The sequence below is a fragment of the Mobula hypostoma genome, chromosome 5 (genome assembly GCF_963921235.1).
Source record: "Mobula hypostoma chromosome 5, sMobHyp1.1, whole genome shotgun sequence".
Classification (NCBI taxonomy): Eukaryota; Metazoa; Chordata; class Chondrichthyes; order Myliobatiformes; family Myliobatidae; genus Mobula; species Mobula hypostoma.
This window is the reverse complement of record NC_086101.1, coordinates 149,311,085-149,326,296: the sequence shown is the minus strand read 5'-3', so window position 1 is coordinate 149,326,296 and position 15,212 is coordinate 149,311,085. Positions and strand designations below refer to the sequence as shown.

Below are 15,212 nucleotides of genomic sequence, written 5' to 3'. Positions count from 1 at the left end.
CCACTCTAGGAATCCTTGCAGTTTAAACGCAGGCATCTTGTAAAGTGAAGATAAAACAAGAAGAAAGCAAAATCCTGATCCGCTCTTCGAATTCCACTTCCTCAGCCAGTTCCATTTTCATCTCACCGCAGATCCTTCAACCCGAACAGATGAATTACGTAAGTACCCAGCACACAAGGAGTGGGCACAGGCATTCTTCACCCTCCCCCACCATCAAATCATAATAATACATGGCAGGTGAAGTGCTGTTCTGTCACTCTCAATCCATATCTTCAACAACAATCCCCAATAGCCAGGTGTTTCTTAACATGCTCAGATCTGTTGCAATTTTGGTAACGTGGAAAGCGCCAACAAGAGGGAGGAGTCTATCAAGGGAAGTGTGTAATAGGCATGGATGGGGGTCCTGATTTGATGCCAGCTTCCCCCACATAGCAAGCACAGCATTGCTCCTGTTATTGACGTACCAATATCATGTCCCAGAATTAATGTTGAATGCATTTTACGACAACCTGTCATCTCCAATACATAAATACATTTTTCACATTCAATTTTCAAGATGTTATTCCAAAGATTCAGCAGCATGTCGGTGTTTTGCTTAAATAACAGTATAAAATGTGAGGAAGAAACTGTATCTGACATTGTGCTAACAACAGAGACACTATATCACAGCAAATGTGCCAGCCTGTTTTCACTGACCCATTACCTCTCCAAAGTAGAATGGTAATAAAATGTTTAAAGTGAATTATTATATAATTATCTCTGACCAAATCACTTTTACACTGACAGTGACTTCTTTTTTAAAACAGTGTAGATGCAAAAGGAATCTTTCAGGCATGTTTCAGAACTGGGTAGATACAGACTTACAATCAAATACATATTTTTAATATGTCACTGCTATCTTACTGAAGGAAATAAATGGATGACGTTCAACCAAGACATATTTCAGACAAATGACTATGAGCACAGAGTTCAGTACTTACTTCTACACTGAGTGATGGAAGGTAATTTCATTTTAACATAATGGACTGGTTACTAAGAGCCAACATTGAGTAAGCACATAACAGACTGACAGAGAAGGAATTGACTAAAGAGTCAGGAAAAATTAAAGAGACGTTAATGAGCAAGAGAGAATTATTTCAAAGTGCTGGTTTGTCATAGAATCGTAGAATCATAGAAACAGGTTTTTCAATCCAATCTATGTTGCCAATGATGCCTATCTACACCAATCCCGTTTGCCCACCTCAGTCCCAAGTCCCTTCACTGTTTCCCCATCTAAGTACTTTTTTCAAATACTTTTTAAATGCTGTAATTGTATCTGTTTCCACTACCTCCTCTGGCAGCTCGTTCCAAACATTTATCAGACCCATTTGAAAATCTTACCCCTCAGATCTCCTTTAAGTCTTTCCACGTCACCTTAAATCTGTGCCCTCCAGATGTAGGCTCCTCTGCAGTGAGACAATTACCTCTTCCCATCCTATCAATGCTCTTCATAATTTTGTAAGCCTCTAGGTGGGCACCCTTCAGCCTCTTACTTCCCAGCCTATCTGGTTTCTCCTTAAAGATACGTTTCAGTTGAGGCTACATTTGGAATACTGTGGATGGAGTGGGGCCCAGTGAGGGATGAGGTACAGGGGCATGGTGGAGGGTCCAGTGATGAGAGGAGAAAGGGAAGGCAGGAAGAGGTGAGCCAAGACCCAGCGCTGAAGCTGAAGGTACATTGGCTGTCTGATGATTATATGGGTTCTTTTGGGATTCTGTGTTTTGTGGCTGCCTGTAAGGACACAAACCTCAAGCTGTATAATGTATACATACTTTAATAATAAAAGTACTTTGAAGTTTGAATCTAGTTTCGGTTGGAGATGGTGCTGGTGAAGCTCAGTGACTACTTGCTAATGGCAAAAAAACAAAGAAAGCAACTAAATACTTTATTTTTCACATTTTTTTCTGGTCAATGATCACTGCAAACAAGGTCTGTAACTTCAATGACAGAATTGAGCTTTTAAACCGCCTGCATGATCTGACATTTTCTGCAGTGTAAACTGAAGTCTCAAAGGTGCAGGACGATTGCAATGCAATGTTGCAAGGTCTGGGCCCGGGAGCAGGGAATGAGCCAATGTACGGCCATTGTTGGAGTGGAGGCAATTCGATACCAACCGAGGTGAGCAGAGCCCAAGCCTGAGAGAGAGGTTTGGTTAATTTAAGCACCGAGCCGAATTGGAAAGGCCAGGAGTGAGCCGATTTGAGGTGGCGGGTCTTGGGCCTGAGAGCGTATGAAAGCAGCAAGGCCAGAGTCTGACAGCAAGGAACGACCTAAGGATGAAGCCCCGGGCCAGAGTGAAAAGATTACTGTGTCAGGTCCAGAGGTGAGGGATGCAAGCTTCTCTCATTTCTGCGCCGAACTGAGGCTGTGGCCTGCAACTAATGGGCTTCTGAATCAGCTGTAGTGATGCCAGGCTTTGTGACTGTGACTCGCTTTTGTGAACCTCAGCTCTAAATACTACTTACTTACTTATATTGTTCGCACGATTCGCTTTTTTTTCTCTCTGCATATTGGGTATTTGGCAGTATTCTTTTGTTTTAATGGGTTCTGTAAGAGTGAAGGAATTTGATACTTGATATTTGATAAGGTCCTGTTGTGATATTGCTCCTGACTCTGCATCAAGATCACTGGCTCTGGAAGAGAACCTTCACGGTGTTTGTGGAGTTTCATTGGAAGAACATTTATCAATTTGATTAGATGCTACAGATGATTACTTGCAATCCTGGTGGCCTGCTCTTTGGAGCTGACCCCAGTTTATTCAGGCACTTGAAGTGTGGAGCATTCAGGTTAAAACTGCATGAGCTTCAGTGAGGCAGAAAGTGTTTAAAGACACTGTTAGAGATGACTTAATAGTGACATGGTCCCAGCTAACTCTACATGTAATTCCCACTGAAACATCATATTAAATTAATTGACACAACTACTGGTCCATAATAACTTCAAGTGTCATGTCAAAAGATTTCAATTTAAAGTACAGTCAGGTTTTTTTACATGTATGCACAGGTGCAATGAAGAAACTAACTTGCAGCAGCATCAAAGGCAAACAATATCAGAGACACAACATTCACAAGAAAGACAGAAATTATACGAAATAATGCAAGGAAGAACAGAATCGAACAAAAAAAATGGCAACACCACTGTAGAGCAAAGTGGTCATAGTGTTGCTTTTCTGAGGTATTCATTAGGGTTCCCCAGGTTGGTTCAAGATTGAAGGGAATTACCTATTCCTGAAAATGATGGTGTGGGGCATCAGCATCTGTACCCTCTGCCTGACTGATGGCAGTTGCAAGAAGGCGGCACGGCCAGGATTGTCTGGAAATGTAGAGGAGGATTGACCCAAAAGCAGAGCAGCGGGAATTATTTTAGCAGTAAATGATACTTTATCGATAAACTGCAAAATAACAGGCCACAAAGCAAAAAACAACAGATAACTAATAGGACAAGACAACAGGTAACTGAAGGCTAGGCGCAACTGGTTGAGTTTGATTGGTTCAGTGGGTGAAAGAAGTGCTGCGGCTGAGAGCTGGGTTTAAATACGCTGAAGGTAATGCATTGGAAGCAAGTGTCAAGTAAATCCTGTTAGCTTGGTGAAGACTAGAAGGTACATACCTGTGTGGACTTGATAGGGATAGTGAATTCTTCCAGAAACAGACACTACAGTCATTGCAGCAGATGAAACAAAGCAAGCTGCATAGGTGTTCAGTACAAGGAGAGCAGAAAAGTGTTTACCATTTACATTTGAATGCAAGATCATGGTGGAGATTACGATCCCTCTGAAAATTGTATGTCAGAAACATCACAAACAGAACTAGAAGATTTATTTTGCTCCATCTTCTTTGAGTACAAGGTAAAATAAAAATGTTCAGCAGGAAAGTATTGACCTGTCTATTGGTAATTATTAATTTATTAGCAGATCTGCAGAGAGCAGCTTTCAACATAGCTTCTTATCATCACTTACTGAGATAGTGAAAATAATTGGTTTTTCATGTGATCCACACAGATCGATTCAAAACACAAGTTTGTTGTGCTAGTGCAAAGGAAAAATGCAAGCAGAGTTATCATTGCTGACATATAAAAACCGGACAAAGTCTTCCCCAAATTCCAAGATCAAATGCAGTCTAAAACCAAAGCTAAAATATGTCAGGCGACATTTGTATTAACTCTCCATGGAGCTCAAATTTCTCACTCTTCATCCTTGTGGGAGAAGACTCAAGAGCTTGAAAGACCAGCAATCCAGACACAAGAACAGCTTCTTCTCAACTGCTATCAGACTCCTGGAACAATCACCTCTTTCACACCTCTTCCTTTATGATGCTGCCATGTTCTCAAACCTCTCTCAGTTAACCCATTAAGGAATTTCTTTGCACTCTGCTGTGTATGACAATAAAATAATCTGAAACTGATTCTGAATCACAGTAAATGCGCGACTCCACCATCTCCAATTGGTACTTATTACGTACATGACTTAACACAGTATCTTATTATCTATGTACATAAACCATAACTTCAATTCCATGGTTTCAACTTATCCAGTTTAGTTTACCAGTTGGAATCTCTTACCAATGGGCACTGATTTGAAAACCTCACCATTTTTCATTGTAAACCAATTCTTCCTTCCATCTGCGCCAAGAAAAATTATGTTCCTCCTTTGCTTTCACCCCTTGCTGATCCTGCCTCCATTGCTTCCTATAATCTAGCGCTCAAGAGGGAAGGGAGCAAGTCTATTGCAGATTTTGATCAGCTTTACTCTTAATTCAATCATGTACACTGTACAACAGCACGGAAGGTTGACTCATCTTCTAATTTCCAAGCCCCTGACTTTGCAAAAGAACAACAAATCATACCCACTTCAAGATTCCCCTTGACAACTCTGAAGGAACATGCAGAGAAGAAGACTGAACATAAAATATCTCCTAGTTACTAACAGCACTGAACTCCCAATTTGGATGAGTGGAGTGGATTGCAATAAATTGAATTCAACTTTGTCTGCACAAAGCTGACAGACACACAAGATTGTCTTGGAGCATCTTGATCTAAGCAACAGTGCAAGTACTGACAAGGAAAACAGATTGCAAAATAGTTTTTGATGTATTTGCCAGGTTAAGGGATGATATTGAAAATTAAAACGTACATTTGAGTATAAACACAATTCATGCTAAGTACAACGTTTGTAAATAGGAAGTGTCATAAAATATCCTTTTACTTCAAAATAAGTCTGGGCTCATAAAGGTTACAAATATTGGTGCTGAATAACAGACTTCCCTTTCCAAGTACCTTTGTTACATCTGGATAGGTAGATGTAATGCAAAGTCTGCTTGACTCTGAACTAGCATCTATCTCCTGGTGACACCATTTTCAATTTCCCACATCAACCATTGTTAGAAACTGCTCATACACACTTCATGTGGAAGCCTCTCACACATGCACTTCTGTTTGCTTAGGTTAGATTTAAATTTGAAAAGAAAGGTAATGTAGACACCATTTGCCCAAAGTTAATTATTAACTGAGGTATCTACCTGTAGAAAATGAATATTTCATAAAATATGGCGTGAAATAAAATCTAGAGCTTGGAAAGTTTGTGGGGAATTGTTGAACACAAAACCATATGTCATGAAAATGAGGTAAGAAACATTTAGTCACCCTTTATTGTAAAACCGATTCTTCTGAAAAAAAACATGAAGCCCTCTAAGCTGGTGATTACTTGCAGTACCTTTAGTTCTTTGTCCATCAATTACCTCTGAACTTGAAAAAATCTAATAAATCTGAAAGGGCCCCAAGAAATTGATGAGGAGCATGAATTAGTCACAAAGTCACAGCCAAATGACGAGATATATTTTCTTAAGATCAAAACAAAAGACTGCGAATACTGGAAATCTGAAATAAAAGCAGATATGATAGAATATGCAACTGGTCGGGGGAGCTTTTGTGAAGAAACAGACAGTGTTGAGGATTCAGCCTGATGGCCTGGGGAAATTAAAATAGAATTTAAGCAACCTGACAAGGAGAAGGCAAGAAAACAAGGACTGAACAATGGAAATGTATGAATGATGGCTGGTGAAATTAAATGTCACACTGGCAAAAAAGGATGGTAATGGGATATATGAAGAAATAAATTATTGTAATTTATATAAAATTCACATTTTGTGTGTTGCCTGAATCTATCTCCCTGTGATGCTGATGCACACAAGTTTTCAATTGCAAGACACACAAAATGTTGGAAGAACTCAGCAGGTCAGGCAGCATCTATGGACATGAATAGATAGTCAACATTTTGGGCCGAGATCATTCTTCACAACTAATTGTACCTGTACCTCACTGCTCTTGTGCTCAAGACTATAAATTCAACCTGACTTGAAATAATCCATTTACAGAATATGGAAATATTCAAGGACAATGGGAGCACTGGTTATGACAGAGTCACTGATTAATACAGTAATGAAGCACAGAAACAGGCTCTTCAGCCTTACTAGTCCATGCCGACCAAAATGTGCATCTAAGATAGATCTAATTCCCAATGTGATCTGAAGCTGTTAAGCACAATTTCAGGGGCAAATCATATAATGCAAATATTGAACTGCTGGTTGAGGTTACACCAAGGCTTAAGGGTAGATGTCAGACAGGTAGGTGGCAGACACCAACAGAATCAACAAACTCATTCGTAAGGCCAGTGATGTTGTGAGGATGGAACTGGACTCTCTCACGGTGGTGTCTGAAAAGAGGATGTTGTCTAAGTTGCATGCCATCTTGGACAATGTCTCCCATCCACTACATAATGTACTGGGTGGGCACAGGAGTACATTCAGCCAGAGACTCATTCCACCGAGATGCAGCACTGAGCGTCATAGTAAGTCATTCCTGCCTGTGGCCATCAAACTTTACAACTCCTCCCTTGGAGGGGCAGACATCCTGAGCCAATAGGCTGGTCCTGGACTTATTTCATAATTTACTGGCATAATTTACATATTACTATTTAACTATTTATGCTTCTATTACTATTTATTATTTATGGAGCAACTGTAACGAAAACCAATTTCCCCCAGGATTAATAAAGTATGACTATGACCATGACTATATTGGTGGAGCATAGCACTGAAAATGGAGGTGACCTGAAACTCGGGGCAAAATCTCTGCATTTGGTCTCCCCAGGAGGGGTTAATCAGTGAATAGCTACCATATACTAAACCAAAAATAGTTATTTCACATGATAAGTTGCCTGGACCCTATGATTTTGGGAAAGGAGTTGAAAGAGTGAGTCATATAGTAGCTAACGATATTCATGCTTACAATACTTAACCATACAAATTCCACTTATTTGCAGTTCCTCGACAGTCGTCTCTGCGGTGGTGGCTCAAATTCTTTTTTTTTGATACCCACATAACCCATGCACATCTGAACTTGCGTGACATGGGCAGGTGAATGAGTGTCAAGGGTTGACCATAAGTCCATAAGAATTAAGCCATTTGGCCCATTGTGTCTGCTTCACCATTTCATCATGGTTGATATATTATTCCTCTCAACCCCATTCTCCTGTCTTCTCCCTATAACTTTTGATGCCCTGACTAATCAAGAACCAATCAACCTCCGTTTTAAATATCCTCGATGTCCTGGCCACCACTGCTGTCTGTGCCAATGAATTCCACAGATTCACTACCCTCTAGCTAAAGAAATTCCTCTTCATCCCTACCCTAAATGGGCATCCGTCTATTCTGAGACTGTGCCCTCTGATCCTAGACTCATCCTTTATTTAAAAAAAATCCTCTCCATATCCATGCTATCTAGGCCTTTCAAATATTCAATGGGTTTCAATGAGATACCTTCCTTACCACTAACTCAACCTGTAAGTAGCACTTTAGGGACCCCTACACAATGACTCCCAAGACCCCCTGCATCTTTGATTTTTGAATGTATTTTACTTGTTCAGAAAACAGTCTCTGCCTTTATTCTTTCTACCAAAGTGCATGACCATACATTTCCCTACACTATATTCCATCTGCCACTTGTTTATTTATTCTCCCAATCTATTTAAGTCCTTCTGCAGACTCCCTGCTTCCTCAAAACTACCTGCCTCTCCACCTATCTTTGTATAATCTGCAAATTTGGCCACAAAGCCACCAATTCCATTATCTAAACCACTGACAAATAATGTGAAAAGGAGAACACTGCAGAACACCACTAGTCACAGGCAGCCAGCCAGAAAAGGCCCCCTTTATTCCCACTATTTTCCTCCTGCCAGTCAGCCAATCTGGTATCCATGTTTGTATCTTTCCAGGAATACCATGAGCTCTTTTGTTAAGCAGCCTCATGCATGGCACCTTCTCAAAGGCCTTCTGAAAAGCCAAGTAAACAACATCCACTGATCTCCTTTGTCTATCCTACCTGTTATTTCCTCAAAGAATTCTAACAAACTTGTCATACAAGATTAACCCTCAAGGAAACCATGCTGAATTTAGCCCATATTATCATGTAACTCCAAGTACCCTGAAATGTCATCCTTAATAATGGAGTCTAAAATCTTTTCAACCACTGAAGTAAGGCTAAATGACCGATAATTTCCCTTCTTAGAGTGGAGGTTTATTTCAATTTTCCAGTCCTCATTACTAATGCCTTCACAGTTTCTTTGGCGACCTCTTTCAGAACTGTGTGGTGCAGTCCATCTAGTCCAGGTGACTTATCTACCTTCAGACCTTATAGCTTCCCAAACACCTTCTCCTTGTTAATAGCAAATACATTCACTTCTGCCCCCTGACACTCTCACTGTGGCATTCTGGTAGAGTCTTCCACAGTGAAGACTGACGCAAAATACTTATTAAATTTATCTATCATTTCTTTGTCCCCCATTACTACCTCTTCTGCATTATTTTCCAGTGGTCTGATATCCACTCTCTCCTCTCCTTTACTCTTGATAAATCTGAAAAAACTTCTGGTATCTTCTGTTATATTATTGACTAGCTTACTTTCATATTTCATTTTTTCTCTCAAGTTTGTTATTGCCTTCTGTTGGATTTTAAAAGCTTCCCAATACTCTAACTACCCACAAATACTAAATCTATTATATGCCCTCTCTTTTCTTTTAATGCTGCCTTTGACTTCCCTTGTCAGGCACAATTGTGTCATCCTCCCTTCACAATATTTCTTCATCTTTAGGATGTATCTATCCTGCAACTTTGCATTGTCACCAAAACTCCAATCATTACTGTTCCGTCATCCCTGCTAGTGTTCCCTTCCAACCAACTTTGGCCAGCTTGTGACGATTCAACTCATCCCGCTGACTGCAATTTTGCCCTATCATCTGCCTGTCCTTCCTAACGGTCTACACACTGAATCTACTTGTGGAACAATTGCCCATCCTCATTCCAGTTGCCATCCCCCTACCTTCCGCAACTGCTGTAGCAAACCTCCCAACAGGATACTGGGACCCCTTTGTACAGGTCATATCTTCCCCAGAAAATATCGAAGTGATCCAGAAATCTGAATCTCTGGCCCCTCCAGCAACTTCTCAGCCGCACAGTCATCTGCGAAATCATCCTATTCTTACCCTCACTGGTGAATGGCAAGGCAGCAATCCAGAAATAACTACCTTGCTTTTCCACTTTCAATCCCTACATTCTCTCTTCAGGGCCCCCTCACTTTTCCTACCTATCTCATTGGTACCATGTTCCGGCTGCTCACCCTCCCTCTTTAGAACGCTATGGACCCAAGCTGAGACATCCCTGACCCTAACACCTGGGAGGCAACATACCATCTGGGAGTCTCTTACGTTTCCACAGAATCTCCTGTATGCTCCTCTAACTGCTGCACTCCTCTTCTCCCTTCTTCCCTTCTGAGCCACAGAGCCAGACTCCGTGCTAGAGATCCAACCGCTGCAGCTTCATTCCCGCCCTCCCCCCCACCCCACCATTTACTTTTCAAATTTGAGTGAAGATTGGGCCATTGGTCCACTTTGGGATACCAAAAAAGTGGTCATTAAGATATGGTTCGATTATATTCCTCTGCAATTAGCTGAAGTGATTGAGAAAGGGCTATCAAATGTGGAGAGTGGTGGGATCACTTGTGAGGACAAACTGAGCCCAAAGTGTTTTAATGAGAGAGCCAAAAGTGAGAGAAAGCATAGAAATGGGATGGGCACAACTGAGGGCCCTATCCATCAGAACAGAGAGAAATCTTCACTGGAGGAAGAAAGTAGACATCTCAGTAACTCAAGCATGGAAGGACAGAGGTCAAGAAATTGATAAGAGTGGAATAGATTCCATGCCCTCACCCATTCATTTAGCCTGTCTATATCCCCTTGAAGCATTTCTTCATCCTCCTCGTATTTCACACTGCCATATAGGAAGTGTTTTAGTCTATAGTCAATAAATGCAAAACATCTTGAAGATGACCGACAAGAAACTTAGACCCTTTCCGCCTGCATGGGCCAAGTTTCAAATAATAACTACAAATATTGAGTACTGAGTGGAACGGTTCAGAATAATTTTTAAACTTTTTACTTTCTTATGATAACAAAACTTCTGCAGCACAATGTGTCTGCAAGATTTTAATGTCTTGAGACCTTATACCACTAGAAAACTGGTTGGCACGTAAAATGAAATAAACATGTTCCAACAAGTAAAGCACAGACAAATACAAAAGAAATTTTATAAAGCTGGGTTTTTTTTCCTTCCTCAGTTCAGGCACATAAATTCAAACCAAGCCAAAGATATATAACCTTCAAATCAACATTAGATGGAAGACCACTTTATATAATAAAGTGTAGTGACCGCAGAGCATGACATTTACTGGATCTGTCTGAAACTGGGCTGAAAAGATGAAAGTCAAGCTGAAGAATAATAAACATTTACTTACTTCAATTGAGTGAATGATGGCGTAGTATGTGAAAAATCAATACTTTGCAAAATAAATCACCTGCACGTTCCAAAAGGTACAGCTTTTCTTGATGACTTACAAGGTTGCAGTCAGACTCCTACATGGAATCGAGACATTCATTACAGTGTTCATTCCCACAAACTTTCCTTCTTTCCAGTATTCTCTGCCATTTTCCCCTCCTTTTCCATCTCCCAACATGGCTGTCATCTCCCCATGGAACATTACCCAAGTTGATCTTCATTTGTCGATTTGATTGTCAATCAAGTCTGCACCATTGTGTTGAGTTCCGAAAGAATAGTCACAAGATATCACAGTGTATCTTGGTTAAGGGAGGCTACTTGAACCATGGCAATTCATTTTTCCAAAGAAAACCCATTGCCCTCCTAACTCACCTTTCAATTGATCACCAAAAGGTTTGAAGATTTCAATGCAATTTCCTAATGCTGAATAAATGACCAATTAACCTACATCAATAAATAACCTGACACCACTCTAAAAATCTCACTGTAAAATGTCAACTGTCCATTTCCCTCCACAGATGCTGCCTGACCTACTGAATTGGTCCAGCTTTTTGGTTGATGCTTCAGATGCCAGCATTGGTAGTTTCTTCTGTCTCCTCTCTGCTACTCGACTGTGATATACCTACTCTGGAGAAGTTTCCTTCCTTTCAATGGAGTTCGTTGAGGTCATTTCTCATTGCTTCTTTTATGTGATGTTTGCTGCTCTCCTACTCTTTACTACCCAGTTCATCCAGCTTTTCATTCTGATTATCTCTTGTTTGTCTTTTAATAGGCACAAAATGTCCCATTTGCTCCAAAAGATGCTGCCTGAACTGCTGGGCTCCTCCAGCATTTTGTGTGGCACCACTCTAAAGGTGCCTTTTAACAACTTACTATGACCTCGACTAATCTGGATTGAAATTACCCATTTGTGTATTTTGATGGGGTTCCACTTTAATTTGCTTTACTACTGAAAAATACAAAAGTTTTCATGCTCAGTGTCAGGGAATAGTTTCAATTTGAAGACCAAAGAGACTACAGATTCTGGAATCTGACACTGAATAACGGACACTGAAAGAATTCAGCCAGTCAAGTAACATATGCAGAGCAAAAGGTGTAAGATGATATTTCAGGTGGAAGCCCTCCTTCAGACCTGAGCAACAGCTACAAAATTCTCTTTTTCACACTTCCAAAATTTGAATATTTCAGTTGACCCAACAAGGGCATTAGGCTTAAGGCCTTATATCATATGACTCTTGTTGACAGCTCAGCATTCAGTCTACTTTTTGGATTGCTGTTTTCCACTGACTGGACTGTGCCATCACTGACATACAAGATCTTCCTAAATTTAAAAATAATATTTATTTGGAGATGCAGTACAGACACAGGCCTTTCCAGCCAATGGGACCAATCAATCTACTAACCCATTCATCTCTGGAAATGTGGGAGAACACTTGGAGGAAACCCACAGGATGACAGGGAGAATATACAAACTTCTTATAGACAGTGTGAAGAGAATACACGTAGATTAAGATGTTAGCTGTCCTGTGCTGGCACCAGTGGGATCAGCCGTTGGTCTGCCACCTGGCTTCAGGAGAGAGAGAGATAAGGAAAACAATGGAGCAGCATTTGGAGATGTTAATGAAGGGACGGGAGAGTCTAACGGAAGGAGAGCTGTCAAGATCGGCTCACCCTTTGAACCCTGAACTGTTTGAAGTGATGGACAGGCGATACTCCAGCAGGGGGATAAAAAGGGACAGGTTCGCTAAGGCAGGACACACACGATGCCCCGAGGTAACGAGACCCTGGAAGCAGTGTGTCTCTCACAAGTCGGTGGGAAGTTTTGGAAGGCCGGTTGCGGGACCAGGCCATAGACGCACAGGGTGGAAAGGCACGATCAGCGGGAACCTGGTGTGTGTCCACCCTTGCCTGGGTGCCGGGTTCACCGCAGAGGAACGATCGTATCTGGAAACGGAGGGGTCACGGTCGGTGACCTCAGATGACATCACAAAGGACTCGCCCGAAAGCTGACTGCGAAGGTCTGTGTGGAAGCCGTTTTGAATATTCATTCGTTTTGCTCTCTCTCTCCTTCCCCCCCACTGTCCATCGCCACGGCAGCGATTACTGCGAACTGAACTGAACTAAATTGAACTGAACTTTGCGTCACTTTGAAACTGGTCATTTACTCCTAGACAACGATAGAGCTTGATTGATCCTGTTAACTGAATTCTGTGTACACGTATGTTTATCATTGCTGAACTGTTGCATTCATTATCCTTTTGATTAGAGTACTGTGTTGCTTGTTTCTTTAATAAAACTTTCTTAGTTCTAGTAATCCAGACTCCAACTGAGTGAGCCATTTCTGCTGGTTTGGCAACCCAGTTACGGGGTATGTAACAACAATGGCGGAATTAAATCCGGATCATCGGTGCTGTAACAACATTATGCTAATCACTGGCTACCTTGCTGTCCCAAAACATTATCTTCTATTTTCAGTATGCTGTATGTCTACTGTCCACCGTTTATTGTTATACTTTGGAATGATCCTTAGAAAAATACTGTATATTCTAAAGATTAGTGAATGAAGATGCTATTGGATTTATGTACTCCACTGGCTGTGATCTATTTTATTATACATTCCTACTTAATGAGGTTCAATTGCTGCTTATGCATGTTATCCAACTTATTTTAAAATGTTCGTAGATTTGATTAGTTTACATTGAGCTTCTGAATACATTGTTGTAAATTACAAACAGCAGGAGTGCCACAACCAACCAATTCACTCAAATCTGCACTGCACATGAACATCACTCCAGTAACAAGTGTCTCTTGCTTTATTGCTCTTAACCATAAACAATACCACGGCCAAGCCCAGTTCGGTCAAAAGCTTTATTCATTTCATAATGAGCTGGAGCTGTTGGACAGAAATCAAGAGTGCAAACCTTTCATTTGTTGATTTCCAAACCAGGAGTACCAAAACCAAAATGTTCAGGGTTCGTAAATTTCCCTGCATTCGTTCAGTTGATGCAACTTAACAAACCTAGAATTCCTTCATACGTTTGAAGGTAAATTCACTGATTCATTTGAAAATGTAAATATTTATAGAATAAGAAAACTGAACATCCTTAACTGGTTGTATAATGGTCTGACTCAGCAATTCGGAAGTGCAGGAATATAAGGATCTGCAAAGCGTAGCGTACTCAGCCCAGTACATCATCAGCACGTCACTCCCCACCATCAAAAACATCTACATGAGAAGCTGCTACAAGAAAGCAACATCTGTCAAAAACCTGCACCATACTAGCCATGCTATTTTCTCACAACTGCCATCGGACAGAAGCCTCACACCACCAGGTTCAAAAACAGCTACTTCAACCATTTGGTTCTTTAACCGACCTGCATGGCCGATATCACTAATTCAGTACTGCAACACATTTAACACTGCACTACAACAGACTTTTTGTTTTGTTCTAATTATGGTTCTTTCCTGTACAATTTATGTATAAATTACGTTTGCCTTGAGAATATCATGTACAGTACAGTATCTGATGCTTTGTGCAAGTTTTACATTGCACCTGTGCATGCACATACTTGTGCGTTTGACAATAAGCTCATCTTTGACTTTGCCTTTACTCAAAAAAGCAGTCCAACTGACTTCCATTTTCTTAGCCTTGTGGCAAGAGCACTGCTTTCTATTAGGGGAATTTGAGACAACTCACACCTTGTAGCATCTTGTATCCATTACAGAATGTCAATCATTGATGGTCAGGCTGTTTCTTAATGTAGGATCATATAAAAAAGCATTATCTTGAAATTTATAGTTGAGATGCACATTGCAAAATGACTTTTTACAAAATATTAGTTTTAATTGTAAGCGCTGGTGGACTTTGCAGAAATGAGTGGAAGAAGTAAACTATGACCTGGAATAAGAAGCTAGCTCTGTAAACTTAATCTTCATCAAGTTGATCACAAGGCACATAGCTCCCATGCAGTTCCTAGAAATTTAGACTGTAATTATTTCAAGACTTAGGTTATTGCCTATGCTCCAAATTAGGTCTGATGCTGAAATAAACTTTTTCCTGGCCATTGTTGAAGCCAAAACCTCACCAATTAAAAAGCATAATTAACAAGAACCAGTTAAAGAAACATTTATTACTTATCCACCAAATCAACATAAAAAACTACTTTTTTTGTAATTTGACTTCTATAATTGATCATTAAACAATTTTATTCATACTGGAAAAAATGGTTTAACTACATAACACCTCACAGGCCTGATTTCATTCTCACAAGTCAATGAATATGTTGTA

At 40.5% G+C, this 15,212-nt stretch overlaps 1 protein-coding gene across 13 annotated transcripts in view; it reads right to left on the bottom strand.

Moving 5' to 3' along the window:
• LOC134347072 (receptor-type tyrosine-protein phosphatase delta-like) overlaps nucleotides 1-15,212 on the bottom strand; it is a 2,469,925-nt gene that overhangs the window by 486,230 nt on the left and 1,968,483 nt on the right. The gene's annotated exons all lie outside the window — the stretch shown is intronic.